The sequence below is a fragment of the Trichosurus vulpecula genome, chromosome 6 (assembly GCF_011100635.1).
Source record: "Trichosurus vulpecula isolate mTriVul1 chromosome 6, mTriVul1.pri, whole genome shotgun sequence".
Taxonomy (NCBI): Eukaryota; Metazoa; Chordata; class Mammalia; order Diprotodontia; family Phalangeridae; genus Trichosurus; species Trichosurus vulpecula.
Window position 1 is genome coordinate 76837697 of NC_050578.1, and position 24205 is coordinate 76861901.

The following is a 24205-nucleotide window of genomic DNA, read 5'->3' on the forward strand; positions in this document are numbered from 1 at the left end:
AAATGCTATTTACCACTCAAAACCCTTCCTCACCTAGCCCTCTCCTACCTTTCCAACCTTACTTACTCCCCAACACATACTCTTCGAGCCAGTGACACTGACCTCCTGGCTGTTTGATAACCAAGATACTCCACCTCTCATCTCCCAATTTTCTCTGCCTGACACTTTTCTTATGACTACTCACCTCCTGGGCATCCTTTAAGTCCCAATTAAAATGCTTCTTTCTACACAAAACCTTCCCCAACCCCTCTTAATTCCCAACTTTTTCTTTCCCTATTTTAATTACTTCCTCTTTATCTTGTATATATATATATATATATATATATATATATATATATAGAGCTTGCTTTGTATATTTGTCATCTCCTCATTAGATAGTAAGCTCCTTGAGGGTAGGGGGTTGTCTTTTGCCTTTTTTTTTTTGTATCCTGCCCTGCTTAGCACCGGGCCTGACACATAGTAGGCACTTAAGAAGAGATTGTGCCTTTGGGGCATATGGATTGTTTTTCTTTGCTACTCTGTTTCTGGTACTAGGTAGCAGGGATATAGGGTGAACTAGGAGTAAGGAAGTAAGGAGAAGATCTGAGTTCAAATCCCACCTTAACCACCTCTGTGCTACGTGACCCTAGGGACTTATAAATCACTCAAATTCTCTGGGCTACAGTTTCCTGGAATCAATAACCTCCAAAGTTCCTTCTAGCTCCAATTCTATGATCTTATAAACATTTTTTTTTGCTTTGAATTAATTTATAATCTGACTTAATCCAACATACGGAGATACAGTTATCCCTTCCACATCATGACTTTCCCTGTCATGGTTTCAATATATCATGGGTTGGCATAAGAAACTAAATGGGAATTTTGGGGAAGTTTTACTGAAGCCACAGAGAACACTCGAAGCCAGCACATGACACAGGGCCTAGGACCAAATACTTAGCCCAAATTTTACAGTAAGGTATGGAAACATCCAATAAAAGAAAAAGAAAAAAAATCTTCTCTGGTATGAGGGGAGGGCCAAAAAATTTTACGTGGATTTTCCAGATCATGGGGGCACCAGGTCTCTAACCGCTACAACATGGAAGGGATAACTGTATATTGGGGGTGGGGGGAGGGGGTTTAAAGCTATGAATTTCAAGGAGGAGAGAGCATCGTGAATTGTAGTTGAGAAGCCCAGGTTATACTGATAAGCATTTTGGTGATTGGACGTCATATAACATTTTGCTTACATCTCTGAGATGTACAGGCTATCCTGTATTAGTTATTTGTGTATGTCTCACTCTTCCCCCGCCCCCATCTAATCCCTAATCACCACATCCCATCAGATAGCATGCTTTATAGGGACAAGGACTATAACTACCTAAATTTTGTATCTTCACCTAATAAATGGCACCACGTGCTACACTTAATAGGTGTGTAAAATACGTTCAATTAAATCATTAAAATATATTTTTTTTTCCAGTGGTACAACCCAATACAACAGTGTTACTGTTCAGTTGTTTCAGTGGTGTATGAGACTCTTCCTGACCACATTTGGGGTGTTCTTGGCAAAGATACTGGAGTGGTTTGCCGTTTCCTTCTCCAGCTCATTTGACAGATGAGGAAACTGAGGCAAACAGGGTTAAGTGGCTTGCCCAGGGTCACACAACTAATAAGTGTCTATGGCTGGATTTGAACTCAGGAAGTGAGTGAGTCTTCCTGACTCCAGGCCTGGCATTTTATCCACTGTACCACCTAGCTGCCCCAAATACAACAGAGATCTTATGTAAAACATAGCATTTACTTCTCAATAGAGGCATCTGGTCTCCTGATTATGAGCCAGGTGGGCACAGCTGGGTGTGGGCATATTCCTATGCTTTCATGGGTGGAAGGCTTTTGTCTAGAGATATTTTTTTTTTCTGGAGACACTTTCCCCTTTCTCAGTATTAGAGGTACTTATAACCCTGGGGATGGAAAAAGTGAAAAAAATCTGCATTTGGTGACAACTTCCAGAACATGGTGGGGTTGGTTCCTCTGATTCCTTGGAGTCCTTTCCAGCTCAGCCCCTGAGTAAGGGTTACCCCTAATACAGACAGTCTCTGAGGCAGAAAAGCTTTGCCATACTCTATGGGCAAGGGAAGTGAAGCCCTTTGGCTCAGCAGACATCTCAGCTTTCAGCACTTTCCCAATGCCATTCTCTGGGAGCTGGGTTTGGCCCTCCCATTTACATGCAACAAATCGCTGCTGTCCTGTACCTACCTGCAACAGCGGCAATGAACATTAAAACTCTAAATGGAGATTTTCTTTCATTTGGGGGGAAAATGGGTTCCTTGCTAAACTTGGCACTAACTAAAGAATCTTAGAGAAAATGAATACACTCTGTTGTTTGTGAGGGAAGCCTAATCCTTCCTTACTTTGCCCAAGAGGCTTACTGGGATTTAGAAAGATGCTCACACCAACTTTTTTTTCAGCTTGTGCCAACTTCATTTGTGGCCACAATATCCAAGCTTCGTTCTGCATTTTAGGGTAGATAATGGGCATTCCATGCTCTTTAAATACCTCCACATTTAAGCTTAAATGTCTCTGACCTTTGCCATCTCTCTCAGCTAGGGCCTTCTGTCTCCCATGCTTTTATCCAGCTGTTGGCTCTCAATCCCTGTTAGAAGCTGCTTAGTTTAAGAAAGACAAAATGCAAAAATGCAAGCATTACGTTGAAAAAGCAATACTCTGCAGCTTCTAGAACACTTTTTCTAGGTGCTTAGAATTATTAATAATATGCAAAGTGTTTTTACTTTTTTCCTGACATTCTGCCATGTGCCATCATTCCCTCTATCTGGCTTTAAATTGGGTTAATTTGATTAAATTTTTGACATTTTAAAACTGCCTCAAAATTCAGTGGACTCTCTGGATCTATAAATAAACATTTTAAACATAGAACAGGTTTGATTTTATGACAAGAACTAGTCTTAGGGAGTTGGGAAAGATAATCAATCTCTTCAATTGACTACATCACTCTCAAAAGTCATTGGCCCACCTTAGATTAGAACACTACCAGTTTCTCTCTTTCTGCACGCACGCGTGCGCACACACACACACAAGATATACATACCTGTTGCCAGAGGAACAGCAACAGACAGATTACCTGAGGCCCCATTTCAACACCAGAACTAAATAACTCCACACAGCAAGCCTGGCACATTCCCATAACGGCAGGCGACTTGGCAGAGTGTACCCAGCTCAGTGAATACTTCTCCCCCTCCCACATAAAAATGAAAGTATTTATACAGATCGTTAAACATGCCCAGCCATCCTCTGAATAGATTCTACCTTAAAGGCCAATCTCTGAAAAAGCAGCACTGTGTTCTAGAAATCAACAAGCTGGCATTTCTGAGGAAAAGGCTCAAAGGGAATTCCAAAGATTCAAGGGGCAGCAGTGAATAGAATACTGGACTGGGAGTTAGGAAGTTCAGTTCAGTCATTTTTCTGTCACATCCAACACTTTGTGACCCCATATGGGGTTTTCTTGGCAGAGATACTAGAGGGGTTGCCATTTCCTTCTCATTCCAGCTAATTTTACAGACCAGGAAACTGAGGCAAATGGAATTAAGTGACTTGCCCAGGACCACACAGCTAGTGTCTGATGCTAGATTTGAATCCAGGAAGATGGGTCTTCCTGACTCCAGGCCTGGGACTCTATCTGCTGTGCCACCTAGCTGTTCCAGGGTGTTAGGGAGAACTGAGTTCAAATCTGGCCTTAGACACTAGCTGTATAACCCTCCACAAGTCACTTAACCTCTATCTGCCTCAGTTTTCCTAACTGTAAGACGTGTAGCACTTACTCTCCAGGGGATTTTTGTGAGGAGAAAATGAGATATTTGTAAAAGTGCTTTGCAAATCTTAAAATAATATGTTAAATGCCATCAATATTAATGGAATTAGAATTATTCAGACCTAGGGATTAAATATAGCTCCCTTCAAAATTGTCTCATACATATGTAATAGTCTGATGACACAATTAGAAAGGACCTCTGAGCTCAACTGATCTGTCTCACACTTGAAAAAAAATCTCCTTTATAATATTCCCATGATAAATAGTCATCTAAGCTCTATTTAATAACATCTATTGACCAGAAACCCACTGACTCCAAGGACAGTTGATCTCACCTTTATGTAACTTTAAAATAGAATTCATCACTTTACCATTTCTGCCGTCTTTCTAGACCCCTACATTTGCATCCTCAGAGTCGTCTTCCATTCTTTCCTTTCTGTCACCCCCATATCCAATTAGTTGCCAAGTCTTGTTGATTCTATACACACACTACCTTTCATATCCATCCCCTTCTCTCTCCTCATACTTCCTCTCCTCTAGTTTGGGCTCTCATCACTTTTTGTCCAGGTCACTGATATGGATGGCCTCCTAACTCTCCCTGAGTCTCTAACTTCTTGAACTCATCCGTCACATAATTACCCTCAATTTTTTTCCCCCTACTCCACAGGTTTATATCTCTCATTTAGTCAAAAACCATCCTATAGCCTCTGCACTCTGGCTCCTGCTTACCTTACCTTTCCAAACTTATTTGTTTCTTGGCCTCAGCTTCCTCATCTGTAAAATGGGGAAATGACAGCCCCTCTCTCATAGGACTGTGGCGAGGCTTATATGACTCAGTATATGAAAATGGCCTGCAGGGTTCACTCCCATTATATTTGTATAGTTTCCTTCAGTAAGAAAGCTTGAATTCAATAGAAGTCAACAGAATATTTCAACTGGAAAACAAGATAATAAAATGTGATTCAGGATTTTCTCATAATAGCCACTGCTGAATTCCAGAATGTCAGATGGCTAGCTGCAAAGCAAAGCCTCCAAACCCCTCAGGTCAAACCTTAAGTCATCATTGCTTCTCTTCACTACATTCCAGCAAAACTGCCTTATCAACTTGTTCCTTAGCTCTGACTTCAATCTCCCATTTCCACCTCTTCCAAAATGTACTGCTTCCTCATTTCTACCTCTTAAAAATCTTTAGTTCCTCTCAGACTTACCTCAGCTACCACTTCTTCAAGAAGCCTTTCTTGAATTGCATCGTAATAATATTATGCCTTTGGGACACAGTGAAGGGGGAACCCAAGGAGGCAAGCATCCAACTTGGTGTGTATTGTTAGGCCTGGCTTAAACATTCATCTGAGGAGTTAAAGATGGAGAAGTGTGGGCATCATCTCTGACATAGGGAAGATATCTTAAATGCTACCAGATTGTCAATGCTACTGAAGACCGTTTGCTTAGATTTAGAATCTATTTCAGGTTTCATGTCTTCTATAGATTTGTCACTAAGTCCAAACATATTATGTCTGTTCTGTCAACCCATCCTCTGTTCGATGGTGTGATTAGCACCGAGAGGTCCTTCGTGACCAACCAAACAGGAGAAAAGATCACAAATAGGAGTTAAAGAACTACCTTGCCTCATCACTGACTCTATTGGCCACTCTAGCAGGCTCCTTGACTACACTGTTTGAAACATAACTAGCTCACATTGTACAATGATCTATTCATGATTGACTTAGCTCTTCTTAGCAATACAATGATCCAAGGCAATTCCAAAGGACTCGTGATGGAAAATGCTCTCCACATCCAGAGAAAGAACTGATGGAGTCCGAATGCAGATTGAAGCATACTGTTTTCACTTTATTTTTTTTCATGTTTTTCCCCCTTTTGTTCTGCTTCTTCTTTTACAAAATGATTAATATGGAAATATATTTCACATGATTGCACATATATAACCTATACCAAATTGCTTATCATCTTAGGGAGGGGGAAGGGAAGGGAGGGAGATAGAAAATTTGTAACTCAAAATTTTATTTTTTCTCCAATTACGTATAAAAAACTCAAAATTGTATTAAAAATATATGTTAAAAATTTTCCTTACATGTAATTGGAAAAATAAAATGCTATGTCAAACAAACAAAAAGAAATACAACTACCTTGGAGACAGAAATAAATAAAGGGGAATAAGTATTCTATAGTAACTGCTAAGTAGCAGGTACTATGCTAAGCACTTTACCAATATTATCTCATTTAATCCTGAAGTGGGGGGCGGGGAGATACTATTATTATTCCCATTTTACAACTGAGGAAACTGAGGAAAACAGAAGTTAAGTGATTTGTCTAAGGTCATGCAGCCAATAAGTATCTAAGGCTTAGTTTGAATTAAGGCCTCCTTGTGCTACCTAGGAGAGGAGAAAGGAAGACAGAGTCATGCCACTCTATGTTTTCCTTCTCTCTATATCCCCAAGGTGCATAGCACGGGAAGGCTACAGAACCAAAGACAAAGAGAAGGGACTAGACTATACCTGTGTTTGATGAGTCTAGCTAGGGATGAATGGCTTCCAGCTCCAGCAAGACCATGCCCAGTAGTGAAAGAAAGTATGTCAAAGACTGGCATTTGATTTTCATCTGGTTAAGGCAGGATGTTGTGAGTCAGCCTAGTGTCAATAGGGGTACACATACATGGCTATAATGTTAGAAAATTGAGCCATGTCAAAATTACTGCTTGGCCAATGACATTTGCATATCACTGAACTATGTCATTGCAAACAGCCCGTTGGCTGGATTAAGAGGAACAAGAGAGAGCACAGGAGATGGAACCTCAGACTTGTGGCAAGGAAGAATCAAGTTCAGATCCAGCTTTACACACTCATTAACTCTGTGACTACGGACAACGTTTTGACCTCAATTTCTTTGTCTACAAAATGTGGACAGTCATAATAGTACCTAACTCAGCCACTGACTAGGCAGCAAAGTGGTGCAGTGGATAGAGTCAGGACGACTCAAGTTCAAATCCAGTCTCAGACATTTCCTAGCCCTGGGCAACTCATGTCACCCTGTTTGCCTCAGTTTCTTCATCTGCAAAATGAGCTGGAGAAGGAAATGGCAAACCACTCCAGTATCCTTGCCAAGAAAACCTTAAATGGGGTCATAAAAAGTCAGGCATGACTGAAATGACTGAACATCAGCACTAGCAGAGCTGTTGTGGGGGGCAAATGATAACACATGCAAAGTGCTATTTCAATTCATTCCCCTCCCTCTCTCCCTTTCTTTTTTTACTTTCCTTCCTTTCCATTTCTACCTTCTTTTCTTATAAGGTTCCATGAAACAAATGTGGCACCATCTATTTCTAGTCATTAATCCAGGCTTATGACTCAGGGTTCTTTAGGATTTTAGTAGAAAATTTGTCTAGGAATTTGGGGCTAGATAAATACAAAGCAACAGGACTTCCTTTCATTTTAACACCTGATGGGTCTAAAGCAGTCTCTTCACTTCCTCCAAGAAAACAATCTATAGTAATAGCTTTTTCCATGTTCTATAATTTCCACATCATTCTTACTCTGAGGATGTGATCGACTTACTCAGTGGGCTAACTGATAAAGACGCCAAAGAAGTGCCAAACTCTTATGCCTAGCGAACTGAGAATGAAATCCTATTATGCAGCCCCTGTTGTCCATATTTGTTACTTTTATTTAGAATGACTGGTTTCTTAATTGGGTGGGGGGTGGGGTGGTGTGGGAGATGAGAAGAGTACACAGAGAATGCTCAGGAGAGAAAGAGATATAAGCCCATCAGGCTGAAGTTATGGGAAGTTGTGGGAAGAGTCTGCCACATTAACTACCACATCCCTTGTCTGTCCCCCAGGACTAAGGTGGAAAGTCCATTAACCACTGGAGATCACAATTCATAAAGCAAGTTCGCAAACTAAGAATTTCATTCCTCACGTTTAAACTGCTATCTTAATGGTGGTCAAAGCCACCACTGGGATGACTGCAGGTTATCTGACATTGGAGTGTGACTAGGCTGCATTTATTTCCCTGTACTTTCCCCCAGGCTATCTCACAACCCCTACCTCCCAGGACTGTTGTGAGGATCAAATGAAATAATAATTGTAAAGCCTTTAGTACAGTGCTTGGTACACATGTAAATGTTAGTTGTTGTTTTCACCTTGAGATCTTCAACTAGCCCCAAGCTGCTACGACACCTCTTTGGTTCATTCTGCTCCCTGGCCACCATTCCTTGGGGCCCATCACCCATTATGCCCCCTTTCTGGTGCCCAGTCCTACTATGCCATCAGGATTTTCTTGATACTAGAGTAATAACTACATAAGTGACTTGTGAAGATCATCATCAATGGAATTCCAAGGCTTTCCTGCGTGCTCTTCCCTGTCTGGCCCCTTGTTGTTCTCCCCGTATTGGGAGACCTTGTGTCCTATGATCAATATTTCCCATTTCTCCCAACATAGTGTTGTCCTGGAGTCTCTCACCCCATGTAGCCCAAGGTTTGTGGTCCTCCCACCTGTTACCAGCATTGCAAGTGAGCTGGTGGAGGGACGGCCCTCTGCTGCATGCTGTGTACACAGAGGGAGATGTGAATCCTGAATGTCTGAGACATTGCTGAGTGTGACTCTGTGTGTGTGTGTGTGTGTGTGTGTGTGTGCGCGTGTGAAGGAGTGGGGAGAAGAAAGGAGGGGAAAGGAGAGGAGGGAGAGGGAGATGGAGGTGTGCGCGCGTGTGAAAGAGAGAGAGAGAGAGAGAGGGAGAGAGGGAGAGAGAGAGAGAGAGAGAGAGAGAGAGAGAGAGAGAGAGAGAGAGAGAGAGAGAGAGAGAATGGTCATGCATTGGAAACCTATCCCTTGACTTTCAAAACTTTCAACCCTAGACTGGTAAGTGTGGACCTCCTGGGGTGAAATACTTCACTCTTGAGATCTCCCTTGATGTTCTCTCTTAAAGAGTCTGCAGCCAAATAAATTGAATCCCTTACACAGGTGCACATTGTCCTATTTAGCATTCTCTCAGTCATTGAGGAATCACATCTCCTTCCAAATTCATACCATGCAACAGAGGGTTGTCCCTTCCCTACTTCACTGAGAATGGATATAACACTAATTATAAGACTCGATATTTTAATAAAGAGTTATTTTACTTTACTTTCACTGCAAGTCCAGCAAGGTTGATCTGACCAGAGTTCTTACCATGATACACTTGGCTTATTTACTTATGCATCATCCTTGCCAGATAGGCTGGCCTAAAGAACAGCTCTTTGATGCTGTAGAAAGATGTGACTTTGCATGTAGAAAGATGTGGCTTCTGATTGATGGAGTAAATGGAGAAGAGAAAAGCAGAATTCAAGAGAGGCAGAGAAGTAGAGAGAAGGCTTGGATATTGAATGGTAAATGGGTCACTTCCTCAGGCCACAGGCATTTTGGAAAATTCCCCTGAAGACGACCTCTGATCCTTGGCACCTCCACCCCAGAGAAGGCTAAGAAGAGATTGCTTGGGTGAAATTATTCTCAAGCTACGATTTTATCTTGCTTTCAATTCCCAAATATATATTTATAAATAGATACATATACTCATATTGCATGTTACATGTACAAAATATAAATTGAATAAAGATAAGATGAAAATGAAATAAAAATACTTATTCTAAGTATGAATGGTAGAAAAATCCTTTTTCTGTCACTAAAAGATTTTTATAATGTTTTAGTAAGAGCAATTTGATTGAATATGCTTTAAAATATCTGATTCATTGTTATTCAGTCATGTCCCACTGTTTGAGAACCCATTTGGGGTTTTCTTGGCAAACATACTGGAGTGCTTTGCCATTCTCTTTTCCAGCTCATCTTGTAGATGAGGAAACTGAGGCAAACAGTTGAGTGACTTGCCCAGGGTCATACTGCTAGTAAATGTCTGAGGCTGGATTTGAACTCAGGTCTTCCTGACTCCAGACCATATGCTCTGTCTGCTGAGCCACCTAGCTGCCCTTGATTAATTTGATTAATACAGTGACTCAAAGGTCTGGTTTTAAGTTCTGTATATTTTGATTATTGATTTTAAGCTGTCAGAGATGAAAAGGGTACATCACAAAAAATGCTGATTCAAATGGAAGGAGTGTATCATTGGTGGTACTTACAAAGGAATATACACTTATTAAGCACCTACAATATTACAAGGTACCATGCTAATCACTATTTCACAACAACTCTGTGAGGTAGGAGCTATTACTATGCCCATTTTACAGATGGGGAAACTGAAGCTGAGAAAGGTTAAGTGATTTTCCCAGAGTCACACAGCTAGTAAGAGTCTGAGAATGGATGCGAATTCAGGTTTTTAGGATTGCATGGCCAGCATACTTACTGTATCATGAGGCTACCACAGAAGGTGGCATATAGTAAGTACTTCATAAATGTTTCTATCCATGCATCTAGTATGTACATCTCTTTACCACTTTATCTACTATTTTACAATCCTATCCACAAAGTATGTATGCAAAGATTTCTGCCGAAATTCAGCTGGTGAATTTCCTCTGAGTGCTAACTAAAATCTCCCTTCCCTGGAAGGTCTTCACATTGGACCATAACCTCCTTGAAGGCGGGTCTTAACTCACTTTTGTCTTTGAATCGCCAGGGCACACAATGTTTTTTCATTCATACGTACACGTTCCTCAATCTAAAGGTGCTGCATTTTTATGTTGCTGTTTTTTAAACAAAAGGATTCAAGCCCACTGAAATTCTCATTGGTAGATATTTAAACAAGTTAAAAAATTATTTCTAAGTTTTTAAAGCATGCAGAGATGGGTTTTTATAGGTATATTCAACAACAACAAAAAACTTAGCTTTAAAGTGTCTTTCTAATAATGATAGCTAATATCTCACATGGGGCAGGTTTACTGTAAAGAGTGGAAGCAAATCTGTATTTCAAATAATCTTGATAATTTCAAAGGCTTTTGGTCAACTTCTTTGTTTTGTTTTGTTTTTTGTTTGTTTGTTTTTGTTTTTCTTGGAGGGGAGAAGGCACAGCAATTGGGGTTAAGTGACTGGCCCAAGGTCACACAGCTAGTAAGTGTGTCAAGGGTCTGAGGCTGGATTTGAACTCAGGTCCTCCTGACTCCAGGGCTGGTGCTCTACTCACTGCAACTTCTTGTCAGATCTACTTGGATCGTCACTGCTTTTAACTCCTAATGGGGCTGATAAATAGCTCATGCTAGGAGTGGGAGATGAGTAAGCTCGATCTTTTCTTGTTGGTTTCTTCTGCTCACATTATATCTTCCATCTATGGATTCCTTTTCAGGAATCCATTTAAGGCACTTGTCCATTTTGTGAGGACTACTTTATAAATCCACTTAATGGCGTGCACAGTAAATGTCACAGGTTTCCATGTGCATAAAACGCAAACAAAAGAGTGTGTACATACAACTCTGTTTATCTCTTAGCTTCATGGAATTTTCACACTTTTCTTGGGGATACTTCCTGTACCCTATGTGACATGTGCCCATCTGGCATACAGACTGTGTTAGTGTGAATTTATATGGTATAAATTCATAAAGTTTAGTTTCTTTCTTTTTTAGATATGATAAATATAAATAGAAGTGCTAATAAAGTCTCTTAATTGAAGGTCCATTCTGATTCTGGTCAGCCTTCTATGATTCTATGTTTAAAAGAGTAGAGTATATAGGGTTTCTTCCTTCAGTAGCACCCCTTGCCCCTTTAATATTAACTTTCTCTTAATTTATATAATTATGGAATATAATACATATAAATATAAAAATATAATTTTAAATAAAGATAATAACAAATACAATTATAATACAAAGTGATGGACATATCTTGTGGTTATATTGTCTTATGATAGCAAGGTGGCATAGTGGATAGAACAATGGATCTTCAGTTAGAAAGATCTGAGTTTCAAATATGGCATGACACACTTACTAGCTATGGGTTGTTGTTGTAAGTATCAAGTGAGGTAATATTTGTAAAGCACTCTGCCAATCTTAAAGTGCTATATAAATGCTAGCCATAATGATGATGATGATGATGATGATGATGATGATGATGATGATGATGACGATGATGAAGACATTTCTTTGTCTTTTGAAGCATGATTGTTGGGTCCCTATGGATTCATCACTTACCTTTTTTCATACCATAGGGTTTACATTATATTTACCTTGTGACTGCCAAGGAAGGTGTTAAATCTCCCTTGACGATGGAAGCTGACCTTTGGTAGGAATTCTCTAAATAGCAACTTGAATTCTTTCCTCCCAAAAGAGTGATCTTTACTCTAGATAGACCGAGGGAGCTCTCTGCCTACTTTTTACACATTTGGAGAACAAATGCCTAACTCAGGGCCAGCAGTCACTTTCACTTCTTCATTTTTTTTTGGCCTAATTTTTGGCTAGAGAAGTAGCCTAATCCTTCTCCTTCTTCTAAACAGTACTGCACCTAACATGTCCTAAAATATGGGTGATTACTTTAATCTTAAGATTTTCAGGGAAGTAGATTCTCTATAACCTGACTTTGAAAACTGCTTTATCGCCCCAAAAGTTATGAAATTCTTACGTAGAAACTAATCAAGGATGTGAAACTTACATATCGATCTATCAAAGGATCTCCGAAACGAAGTATAAGTCAAATATGACAGCATGATTTTTAGCTCCTTATCATTAATGGAAGAAAGATGTGTTGACAAGACATGGTATGTAAACAGGAACCATTTGCCATGAACAGATGTGGAAAGTTGACTTAGGAGAAATGGCCCCAATAAATTCTGTTTCAGTCCATGAACAGTGGACATAACTTGTTGGCTACAAAATTAAAAATATTTTCCCAATGTACATTTTTAAATTTTACCTCTTAGTAGAAGTTTATGGCAATAAAAGACACCATCTAGAAATATAAACAAATGTTCCCATAGCTGTGAAATGTATTTCAAAAAATACAAAAGGTTTTATTTGGAAATAACCCTTAAGGTAAGTTAATTAAAGAGTATTATCAGAGACAAATAAAAACCCATTTATCTGGGTCTTTATTGTGGGGCAATTTGTGTGTGACCAATGCTATCTCTTACAGATTAGTTATTCCTTCATTTATCCTTTTAAAAATCAAGCCTTAAAGAATTAGGACTAGGAAATACATGTCCTACAGAGAGGAATATACATTTTTAAAGGCTCTCTGCTAATGATTAATTGTCATATCATTAACAGATACCACTACAACTACTTTATGCCAATTATCCAAAATGATGTTTGTTAAATGAATGTTCAATCCACATGTGAGGACTTTATTTTTATAAAGTTCAAAAAGTTATATTACTCGATTAAATTAAAATTTTTAACCTAACTCTAGTTAGATGAAATAAATAATAATTTCTGCATTTAAAGCAGGTCAGGCGATTTGTCATAGCAGGTTGAAAACAGGTCTCAGAGTCAGGAAGTCCTGCCTCTGGACACACATAGACTGTGTAACCTCAAGCAAATCACTTAAAACTCTCACCATGTCCTTATAACTCCAACACTACATGTTGCAGAACAGTTACTATTTTGCATTGATGAAGAGTTTCTTTGCCTGGTCTCCTCATGAATTGACTGATCAAGAAGAGAGTAGGATGGATTGGCTTGGGGAAACTGTGTATTCCTCATAATGGCCTGTAGCTTTTTCCTGAAGGCCCAACTTGTTAAGGATATCTATGAATGATGCATTATAGCCATGAATCATGGAATGCCACAGTCTCTGAAAAATTGAAATTATGGGTAATCTAAAATACATGGTGACCATGACTGTAGTATGTTACCAACTGAGAAATGTACAAGAGTAATATAACAGATATCAGAGACAGTATATCTGGAAACCAAGCATAACCGGTGGATAACCAGTCTTCTCCCTGGCTTCCATGCAATGTCAAGTGAAGCAGAAGACCCCCTGATAGTTTAAGTGGACCCTCTGTAGAGAATTTACAAGAAAACATGGACAAAAGCCTCACAGGATAAGAAGGCCTATGTGAAACTGTATTAAGCATCATCTAACATACCAACTTAGGGGCTCCTCTCCAATATTACAGAACCTTTTGGATGAGGTCTATGATCGCTGAAGAGTTCAGTCAAAATGATCTACACAAGAAAAACCTGTTCAAGAAATCTCCATGTCCCTTTTTCATGTTGGAGTGGGATATAACTGTTGCATCTCTCCATTGAATGCTATGGTACAAAAAATCTACATCAGGGATTCTTCCTGTGTCCCAGACACCTTTGGCTGTCTGGTGAAGTCTATGGATCCCTTCTCAGAGTGATGTTTTTAAACGTAGAAAATAAAACACCAAGGATTACAAAGAAAGCCAATTATATTGAAATCAAATTATCAAAATATTTTAAAAACAATTTAACAGATCCTAGGTTAAAGATACCCCTGGTGAAATAAAATTAAATCACTTCATTTCATTTAATTAATTTTCCTTCATTTATTTTCTACATTTAGCTGTAAAAACTCTCTCTAAAAATCTCATGCAATTTACCAGAAAATATGTAGTGGACATAATAACTCACTATACTGAAGTATAGATTCATCTTTTCCCCACAGAAAATACAGGGAAGATGACAGAAGGCAATGATTTGGTATTAGTTAAAAAACAGAGACTGATCAATGGAACAGATTAGGTACATGACATACAGAAATAAACAACAACTAGTAGCCTAGTATCCAAAGATAATAGTAACAGCTAACATTTGGATAGAACTTTAAGGTTTGTGGAGCACTTTACAAATATTAGCACATTTAATTCACATCACAACCCTTTGAAGCAGGTGCTATCATTGTCTTTGATTTAAAGATGAAGAAATTGAGGCTGGCAGGTTAAGTGACTTGCCCACATTTGCAGAGCTGATGATTGTTTTAGGCTGGATTTGAATTCAGGTCTTCTGGACTCTGAGTCAAGCATTCTAACAACTGTGCCACCTAGCTATTGAAGGACTCCTAATTCAACAAAAATTTCTGGAGAAGACTGGAAAGCAATCTGACAGAAATTAAGTTTAAAGCAACACCTCACACCATATACCAAGATAAATTACAAACATATATATCACTTCGGCTTTAAAAACTTTCTGTCACAACAACTTAGAGAAGGAAAGAAGAATTTACCTTTCAGATCTATGGATAGGGGAATGTTAAGGACCAAACAAGGGATAGAAAAGATCACAGAAGATAAAATAGACAATTTGGATTACACAAAATGTAAACATTTTTGCATAAACAAAACTAATACATCTTAGAAGAGAAGAGAAACAGTAAACGGGGGGGGGGGAACTTTTTCAACAAGTTTTCTCTGATAAGGGTCTCATTTCTGGGGTTTATAAGGAACTGATAGAAAGGTGCAAAACTAAGAGCCATTCCCCCACTAATAAACAGTAAAAGGGAATGCATATGCAGATTTTGAGGGAAGAAATCCAAGATATCAGCAGTCATACAAAAAAAATGCTCCAAACAGCTAATAGAGAAACACATTAAAATAACCCAGTGTTGCCACCTACCACCCATAAGATATGGAAAGATGACAGCAAAAAGAAAAATAAATGCTGAAGGAGCTTTGGGAAAATAGGTACATTAATGTACTGTTAGTAGAGATACAAATTGGTCTGGCCATTCTGGAAGATAATTTTTGAACTACATCCCCAAAGATACTGAACTGCATGCCCTTTGGCTGAGAGATACCACTAAGTTTATATCCCAAAGAGATCAAGGATAGGGGAAAAAAAGGACATAAAGAACTGCAATCTAAAAGGCACTGACCATCAAATGGGGAATGGCTAAACAAATTGTAGTATATTAATTTAGAATTTATTTGTATCATAAAAAATGATGAAGGGGAGATTTCAGAGAAACCTTGAAAGACTTGTATAACTGATGCATAGTGGAGTAGAATCAGAAGAAAAATTAAAACAACAATCCTGTAAAAATAAGCAACTTCAGAAGACTCAAGAATGCTGATACAATGATCCATTGTGATCCCAGTGTACCAATGACAAAAAAGTCTGTTTGCCTCTTGACAGAGAAAAGATAGACTCAAGGTAAAGAATAAGATACATATTTTCGGAGAGCCCAATGTGGAAATTTGTTTTACTAGTACTGAGTTTGGCTTTTCAAAAATAATTCGGTGGGGGGAGAAGTGGGAGAGAGAGAAAATGCTTGTCCACTGAAACTAATAAAACTAAAAAAGAAGGAATTCTAAGTCAAAATGCATGTTCATGTAGACTAACTTATTAAAACTAAAATATTGAATCATGACTTTCTTTAAAAATGTTAATGCTGTTAACAATAATCAGTTATTAGTTCTCTTTCTGCTGGCACGGCATAATCTAACAGAAGTCTCTGTGACAGAGAGAGGTACAGGCCTGTCGGGTGCCCTCAGAATCCCTTAGTTCATGGTCGTAAGGAGACCAAGGCACATAGATGTGTTAACAATGAAAATCTAGCCCTGGTGAACATTTCATGTTCATAGCCTGGTTAGAAAGTTAAGTTCTCCGATCAAATGACTAGTATTCACTTATTGTATGAAAGCAGATGGGCATGGGAGTCAGGCCCGCTTTCCAATCTTCCACTGCCAATTCAGGGGCAGCTTAGATCCCTTTCAATCACTAAGGACTGGGGATGCTTTGGGAGTGGAGAAAGAATCAAACCCACTGGGCACAAGAACGGGAGAAGAAAATCATTCTCAAAGCAGTAACACTTACCAATCTCCAGTCTCCCTTGAGCTGGAACCTTCACCAGCTATGTCTGGGGGAAAAGCAAAACTCTTCCAGAAGCCCAAGTTCAAAACTTTGCCCCTCCAAAAACGGTGGGAAGAGAAATCGAGCGAGCTGAGCGCTTCCCCAAGATGAGTGAGGTTCCCCTGGCTCCAGTTTTCCCTCCTGGCAGTGGAGGCTCAAAGCCCGGACAGCTCCAGAAGCCGGAGCAGCGTGTCCTCTGAGCTCCTGACAGTAGTGATTAATTTCATCCCGCGCCTGGGAGAGAGGCGGGTCCGGCAACTGAACAGCGGCCCAGGTGGACAGCACCAGTCACGAGACTTCCCGGCACTATCTCCAAGAGCCTTCCGCAACTGCAGATAGAGTAGGCAACGTTCCCTCCTCCTCTTCCTCTTCCTCCTCCTCCTCCTCCTTCAGCTCTCCCACTCTTCTCCCTCCCCCCCCTCCCGCCCCCGCCTTCTTTCCCTCTACCCAGGTAATCCCACAGGCAACCTCTCTGATTGGCTCCAAGATCCTCGGCCCTCATTTGCATTTCAATGGCAACCAGGGTTTCCGAAAGTTTGAAAATGGATTCTAACTCAGCCTAGTCAGGCTCCGCTCTTTCTCTTCTCTCTTCTTAACTCCCCTCCTCTTGTCATCTAGTTCCAGAGGATGCCCACCCACTCATGCACACACACACACACACACACACACACACACGCGCACACACACACACACACCTCCCAGCCACTGAGTGCCTCAATACATTTTTCAGCTTTCTCCTTTTTTCTTTTTTGTTTTGGAAAAAAAAAACTAATGGACACGAAACTTTTAAGAAATTTCAGCTCAGGTTTCGCTTCCAAACAATATATAATTGATGAAATGAGGCATAAATAACATAAGGTAAAAAGTTCACAGCTTAAAAAAAGAGATCACATTACAAGAAAAATAATCATCTTTCCCTGCAAATGTTCTCTCTTCCCCATAAGTCAACCAGGGAGATCCGGGTCGATGCTGACGAGCTAGGGCCGATTAAAACCTCTTCAGTTGTTCTTGGCTGGCATTGTGTCTGACTAGACAGGCACATTATTATCCCTTCCCCCCACCCCCTACCCCTTGCTGTTCTTTGCTTGCATTGTCTGATTAGATGTGCACATTATTATTACAAATGTTAAGATGATAATCTTCTGATTATCAGCAAAATCTTGGGCTTCAAGCAATACAGAAATGCACACCAACACAACCCCCAGCTTCTCTTCTACCACCTTTTCTATAGGAAAGTGTTACTGACCCTTCTTTACATTTTTACCTTTTCCAAAACTCTTCCCGATTAGCATACCTCAGTGGAGTTAAGACTTTTCCTTGGAGATCTTGTTTCTTAATTGCTTTCAGTTGTCATTCCTCCAGAGATTAAAACAACAGTTTGAAACTAGCTTTCCTCACTCACTCCCCTCTCCTCCCCCAAGTGGAATCTCTCCAGCTAAATTTCCAGGTATTTGCAAAAAAAAGGCTCCATATATGAAAATATGCTGCTACTTAGGAATTAAAAGACTCAGCTAATCAGCAGTCAAATTCATTCCATCTACTTGGATGTGCCCTTTGTTACAGAATGCCCTAATGTGGGAGCATAACAGAAGGGAGTAACAACTGATGTGACCTCCCTTACCCAGACCTGACGAGATTTCTTATTTAACAGGGCATTTTGCCCCTTAGGCAAAACACAGCTGCATTTTCTTTTAAGAACAGTTGGTCCTGGACTCACACACATACACCCCAGTGATGGTGTACACATATGCTCCATCACCAGGAATGTGCGGTTTCCAGTGAAGGATCTACCCTTTGGGGAATCTCCCTTTCCAAGCCGTCTTGCAGAGTGTTCAGAATTCAAACCCACCAGTGGCTATCAGTACATAGCTTACTTTGCTGCACATTTCCACACCAAGAAACTGAGTCAGTGGGAATATTGTTAGCAGAATCAAGCTCAAACTGCATTTTTAGGTTTTCTTTATCTTAATTTTCTATGTGTTCAAAGAAATAGTAAGGCTCAACTGAAATTCCTTACAGGTGGAAGGAATCATAATATTACTGTTTGGAATGTTAATTTAGACAGGGATCAAAAACCTTTGGGTACAAAACAAGTCACCTACATGATCTGGATTTATCCAAGATACTGGTGCGATTCATCATTGCAGTCAGAGGCTTTCAGGTGTGCTTAGAATTCTGAAAGAATTTTCATTTTACATATGGGAAATAAAGTACTTAACAGATGTTTGTAAAAGGCAAAAAATTAAGTGATACAGGGATTTAAGGAATAAAAACAAATTATGTCTTTGGTTCTCACAACAATCCTGTCAAGGAGGTTCTATTATTTTCCTCATTTTAAAGAGAACAAAATTGAGGCCAAGAAAAGTAATATCATGCCCAAGAACACAAAAGCATAAATATGAGATGAGATTTGAACCTATTCTTCCTAGCAAATCCAGCAGTCTGTCCTGTGGGACAAGATTAATGGTATCAAACATCAGAGAGAGAGTCAGGAAATAGCAGCTGAAATGAGTTGTCGTTGGACATGGTACTTCCCTTGGCCCTCTGTAAAACTTGGATGAAGATGTTACTTGTTACTGTTATTAAATTGTAAACTCGCTGAGGGCAGGGACTGTCTTTTGCCTCTTTTTATATCCCCAACATTTAGAACTGAGCATGGCATACAATATATACATAATTGTAGATTTTTTTGATTGGTTGACTGTTACTCCTTCCCAGGACTTCCATAATAAGGATCATGAAACATTTTACCAAGATAAAGTGTTTGCTACACAAATGCTAAGCAGCTGCCACTTTGAAAAATTTTCTGTACTTGTAAAAACTTTCCAATCCCTGAGTCATAATTGCTCTTGGAATTGTACTTTAGATTAGAAACTGGATATTCATTTTAGGTTCATTCACTCAAGCAACATTTATTGTTTTCAGTCATTATTCAGTGGTATCTGACTCTTTGTGACCTCATTTGGGGTTTTCTTGGCAAAGATACAGGAAGGGTTTTCCTCACTCACTCCTCTCTCCTCCCCTAAATGGAATCTCCTGTGCTAAATTTCCAGGCATTTGCAAAAAAGGCTCACATATATGAAAATATGTCTCTACTTGCCATTTCCTTCTCCAGCTCATTTTGCAGATGAGGAAACTGAGGCAAATAGGGTGAAGGGACTTTCCCAGATTCATATAGCTAGTAAGTGTCTGAGGCCAGATTTGTACTCAGGAATATGAGTGTTCCTGACTCCAGGCCCTATCCACTCACTCAATCAACATTCATTAAGCATCTACTATGTGTGAGGCACTACAGGGGATACCAAAGAAAGACAAAAGACAATTCCTGCACTCAAGGAATTTATAATCTATTAGGAAAGATGAACCAACATATACAAAGCAAGCTATATACAGGAGAAATGGGAAATAATTAATAGTAGGAAGGCAGTAGAAATGGAAACAAATATATGAATCAAGGAAACCCTAAAGCAAGTGACATTGAGAAAAGGCATTTTATTATATAATGGGGATAATCAGAGAGTTCCCCTAATATGCTGAACTAGGCCATCTCTCATGTACTTTGAGTCCCTGAATGGAGGAGGTAGAGAGGAATTTGTCAAGGATGGATGGCAATTGGACCAGGTTTGTTTCTTTCCCTGAGCACAAGACTAAGAAACTGGTTCCATTGCTGCTCTAATGAACAGAACCTCAGGAGTGGCTCAGTCAGGCAGGTTGAAGGTGAAATTGAAATCTGTTCTGCAGTTGTCTTTACCTCCAGGGGAGTATAATTGGGGTGAAGCGTTATTGTTTTATGTTTTAAGTATCTGTTAATGTGTTTGTAGCAGTCACTGGTCTTCTAAGCATTTCTTTTGTGGTAGAGGAAATAAATAGCTGTCCTATACCTAATACTTGCCTTAAGAACCTTTTCTAGTTAGAACCTTCTCTGTTAACTGAGTGCTGAGTCAGTCCCTCTTGTGGTGAGGAGGCCCTAAACATGAGCCATATTTACAATTTGTTTTAGATCCTTTTCCTGGATCTCTAGGATTGGGATACATAATGAACCTGAGAGAGGTGAAAGAGAAATCTGACTCTCCCCTTTAGGGAAGAGTCATTTCTTGGATTGAACCTCTTCCATATAAGTCCACAGTAAAAGCTCCTTTTTTTGTGAGGGCCTTTTCTGGGACCTCTGAGGTTAAATCAACCTTAAATGTTTAATCCTTTCTGGGGAACATAACATATGTTCAGGTAATTTCTGAATTTATCAATTTCTTTTTTAAATCAGCAGCCTCTTTGTCCTCTTGTCAGATCAGTTCAGACCTCAATTTGGAATCACTTGTTTCTGCAGTGATCCATTGGAGTTATGGGGTATTCTCTGTGTTGTAAGAATCCCTGGAGAAATTTTGTCTGGAATACCATTTGGAATGTCACATGCATTACCAGTTCTGGTGGAGAAAGCTACATGCTGGAGAGCTCTGTAGGGAGAATTTTTTCACCCAGGATATTTTGGTTTCTCACCAGAGAATGAGAGGGTAACTTCTGGCCAACACCAAATCCTGAAAACCCTGGTAAGAGAGGCCCCTCTGCTCTAGGAGGTTATCTGTGATTAGACTTTCTCTCTGATAGAAGAAGCCTGTTTTTTAACCTTCCTTTCCTTTCTTTTCTTGTATTTGTTGTTTAATTTTAATTTTGTTCTTTTCTTTAGGTTGGGACAGGTTCAAATGGAGACTAATGAGAATTTTGTGAAATTTTTTTGTTTGTTGAATTTGTACAACTTTATAATTGGGATAATTATAATCTCCAGGCCCACTAGCTATGTTAGAGCTTTAGTTTGCAGAGTGTCTAACAACTGTGCTGAATGTATTACTTGGGACTCTTTGCATTGCACTTAGAAGGCCTTCAACAATTGTTACATGTGGACTTTGTTGTGATTCTTTAGTGGAAGGCACTGGGGGAAGCATTTGAAAGGACAATGGTTGAGTCATTCCAAATCCCCAAGGAACTTTCTAAGGTTGGGGATATGGACCTATGTGTCAAGTATATGCCAAAGGACAGTAAATATTTAACTCTGGAGAGAATGCAACATAGCAGGGGAGAAATCAGGGAAGTATCCTGGATTTATTGGACTGGGATACTTCCCATGGAGATGGGCATGCACTCTGGCTTGACAGTGATAGAGCTGTGGTCTTGTTCAGTGCTAAAGGATACAATAATCCCTTTTTGGTCCCCAGATCTGGGGAATTATGTCAAAGGTGACTGGTGATCCAGGAAGTGTCACAGACTTAGCAGCCTATAAAAAGAGAGGAAAACACTTGGCCTTTCTTTTCCTTTCTTGAATGTTCCACTGCGGACTTTACAAGCTCTCATGTGAATATCTAGTAACAATGGGAGGAGATTTTTCTCTCTCTCTTTCCTTCCTCTTCTCCCAGCAGTAATGGTGGCTATGACTTGAACACCAGACAGCAAAAGCATGTGCTTGCCTAGGTGAACCTGAGACTGGACCTCCCATTTCTGTATTCCTCTTCTGTTTTGAGTTTCATTCTCTGAGCTCAAATCACTGAACAAAAATCCTGAGAAATGGATGGATGGTAATCTCATGCATCTGAGATGTCAGAAATGCCTGAGTCAGTGCTAGGTGTCATGGAGGTGGTGCCTCCTGTGACTATCTGATTTCTCAGCAGACATGACAACCATTGCTTGGACCATTGCATCCTGAAACCTGTGCCTTGTTAGGTGTTGGGAAATACAGATCTAAGATGAAAGTAGAATGTCAAATAGGGACTATCCTTATCTTCTGGGAGAATATAATAGATGTGATGGGTTACTGATTTAAGTATTTGTTAGTGGGGAAAAAGTATTAAGTTAATGAGGAAAGCTAGGTGTCATAGTGGATAGAGCATTGGGCTTAGAGTCAGAAAGACTCATCTTTAGTTCAAATCTGATCTCAGTCACTTATTAGCTGTGTGACCCTGGGCAAGTCACTTTACTCTGTTTGCTTCAGTCTCCTCATCTGTAAAATGAGCGGGAGAAGGAAGTGGCAAATGGCTCCAGTATCTTTGCCAAGAAAACCCCAAAATAGGGGTCACTAAGATTCAGACACAATAATGCAACAAATTGGTTAATGAATACTCAGCAGTCATCCATATTTCAAGCATTTCGTTTGTGGTAGAGGAAATAAATTACTGTCCTATACCTTATATCTACTTTGAATTTTGAGAATCTAGGCTAGAAAGGACCCTGTTAATAATTTCTCTTAGAAGAGGCTGTATACACAAGGGACACTTAAACTTTGTTAGAGAGATTTTCCCCTACAACTCCATGGTGGGAGCATACAGAGCCAGAGTTGAAGAAAAGATTTATGCCCTCTGTTTAGAGTCAGGCCATCCCTCTTGATCCCTGAACTAGGAGCCAACTTTAGCAATCATCTATTCCAACCCCTTGTTTTTTATGCATAAGAAAATGGGCGGGGGGGGGGGTGTGGAGCCAAGATGGTGGCTGGAAAGCAGGGACTAGCATGAGCTCCACACCAAGCCCCTCCAAAAACCTATAAAAATGGCTCTGAACCAATTCTAGAACTGCAGAACCCACAAAACAGCAGAGGGAAACAGGGCTCCAGCCCAGGACAGCCTGGATGGTCTCTGGGTGAGGTCTATCCCGCACGGAGCTGGGAGCAGAGCAGAGCCCAGCGTGAGCAGCACAGACCAACCAGACCAGGAGCCAGGCAGAGTGTGCCCTAGCGCCCTGAATCAGTGATCTGTGGCAGTTACCAGACTTCTCAACCCACAAACACCAAAGACAGCGGAGAAGGTTAGTGGGAAAAGCTGCAGGAGTGGAAGGAGTTTGTGGTTGGGCCACAGCCCGGGGCAGCGGAGGTAGGGCAGCTACAGAAGTATAGCTGCAGTTGCTTCTGGCCCCAGGCCCACCTGGTGGGAGGAAGTAAGTGGTGGATCAGAGCAGGAGTGAAGAGCCTGCTGAAGATCTAAGTCCAGTCCGGGTTGGGGGTTCTTGGGGAAGGAGGAGTGCTGGTGTGGCAGAGCTGGCGCAACCCCCCAGGCGTGGAACATAGTTCTCTAAACTCTACAAGCAGTCATACCCCACTGAAAAACTCAAAGGTCAAGTTAGTTGGCTGGGAATATGGCCAGGCAGCAAAAACGCACCCAGATTCAGTCTCAGACTTTGGATTCTTTCTTTGGTGACAAAGAAGACCAAAACATACAGCCAGAAGAAGTTTAAAAAGTCGAAGAGCCTACAACAAAAGCCTCCAAGAAAAACATGAACTGGCCCCAGGCCATGGAAGAGCTCAAAAAGGATATGGAAAAGCAAGTTAGAGAAGTAGAGGAAAAATTGGGAAGAGAAATGAGAAGGATGCGAGAAAACCATGAAAAACAAGTCAATGACTTGCTAAAGGAGACCCAAAAAAATACTGAAAAATATACTGAAGAAAACAACACCTTAAAGAATAGACTAACTCAAATGGCAAAAGAGCTCCAAAAAGCCAATGAGGAGAAGAATGCCTTGAAAGGCAGAATTAGCCAAATGGAAAAGGAGGTCTAAAAGACCACTGAAGAAAATACTATCTTAAAAATTAGATTGGAGCAAGTGGAAGCTAGTGACTTTATGAGAAATCAAGATATTATAAAACAGAACCAAAGGAATGAAAAAAATGGAAGACAATGTGA

General features: G+C 40.1%; 1 protein-coding gene across 2 annotated transcripts in view; it reads right to left on the reverse strand.

Moving 5' to 3' along the window:
- Positions 1 to 24205, reverse strand: part of SHROOM3 (shroom family member 3) — a 123425-nt gene that overhangs the window by 83358 nt on the left and 15862 nt on the right. The window contains exon 1 of one of the 2 annotated variants that reach the window (XM_036763020.1): positions 16515 to 16534. The exons of the other annotated variant lie outside the window; for it this stretch is intronic. The gene's annotated coding sequence lies outside the window, so the exon portion shown is untranslated. Of the gene's footprint in view, positions 1 to 16514; positions 16535 to 24205 lie in introns of those variants that run through there. 2 annotated transcript variants of the gene reach the window in all.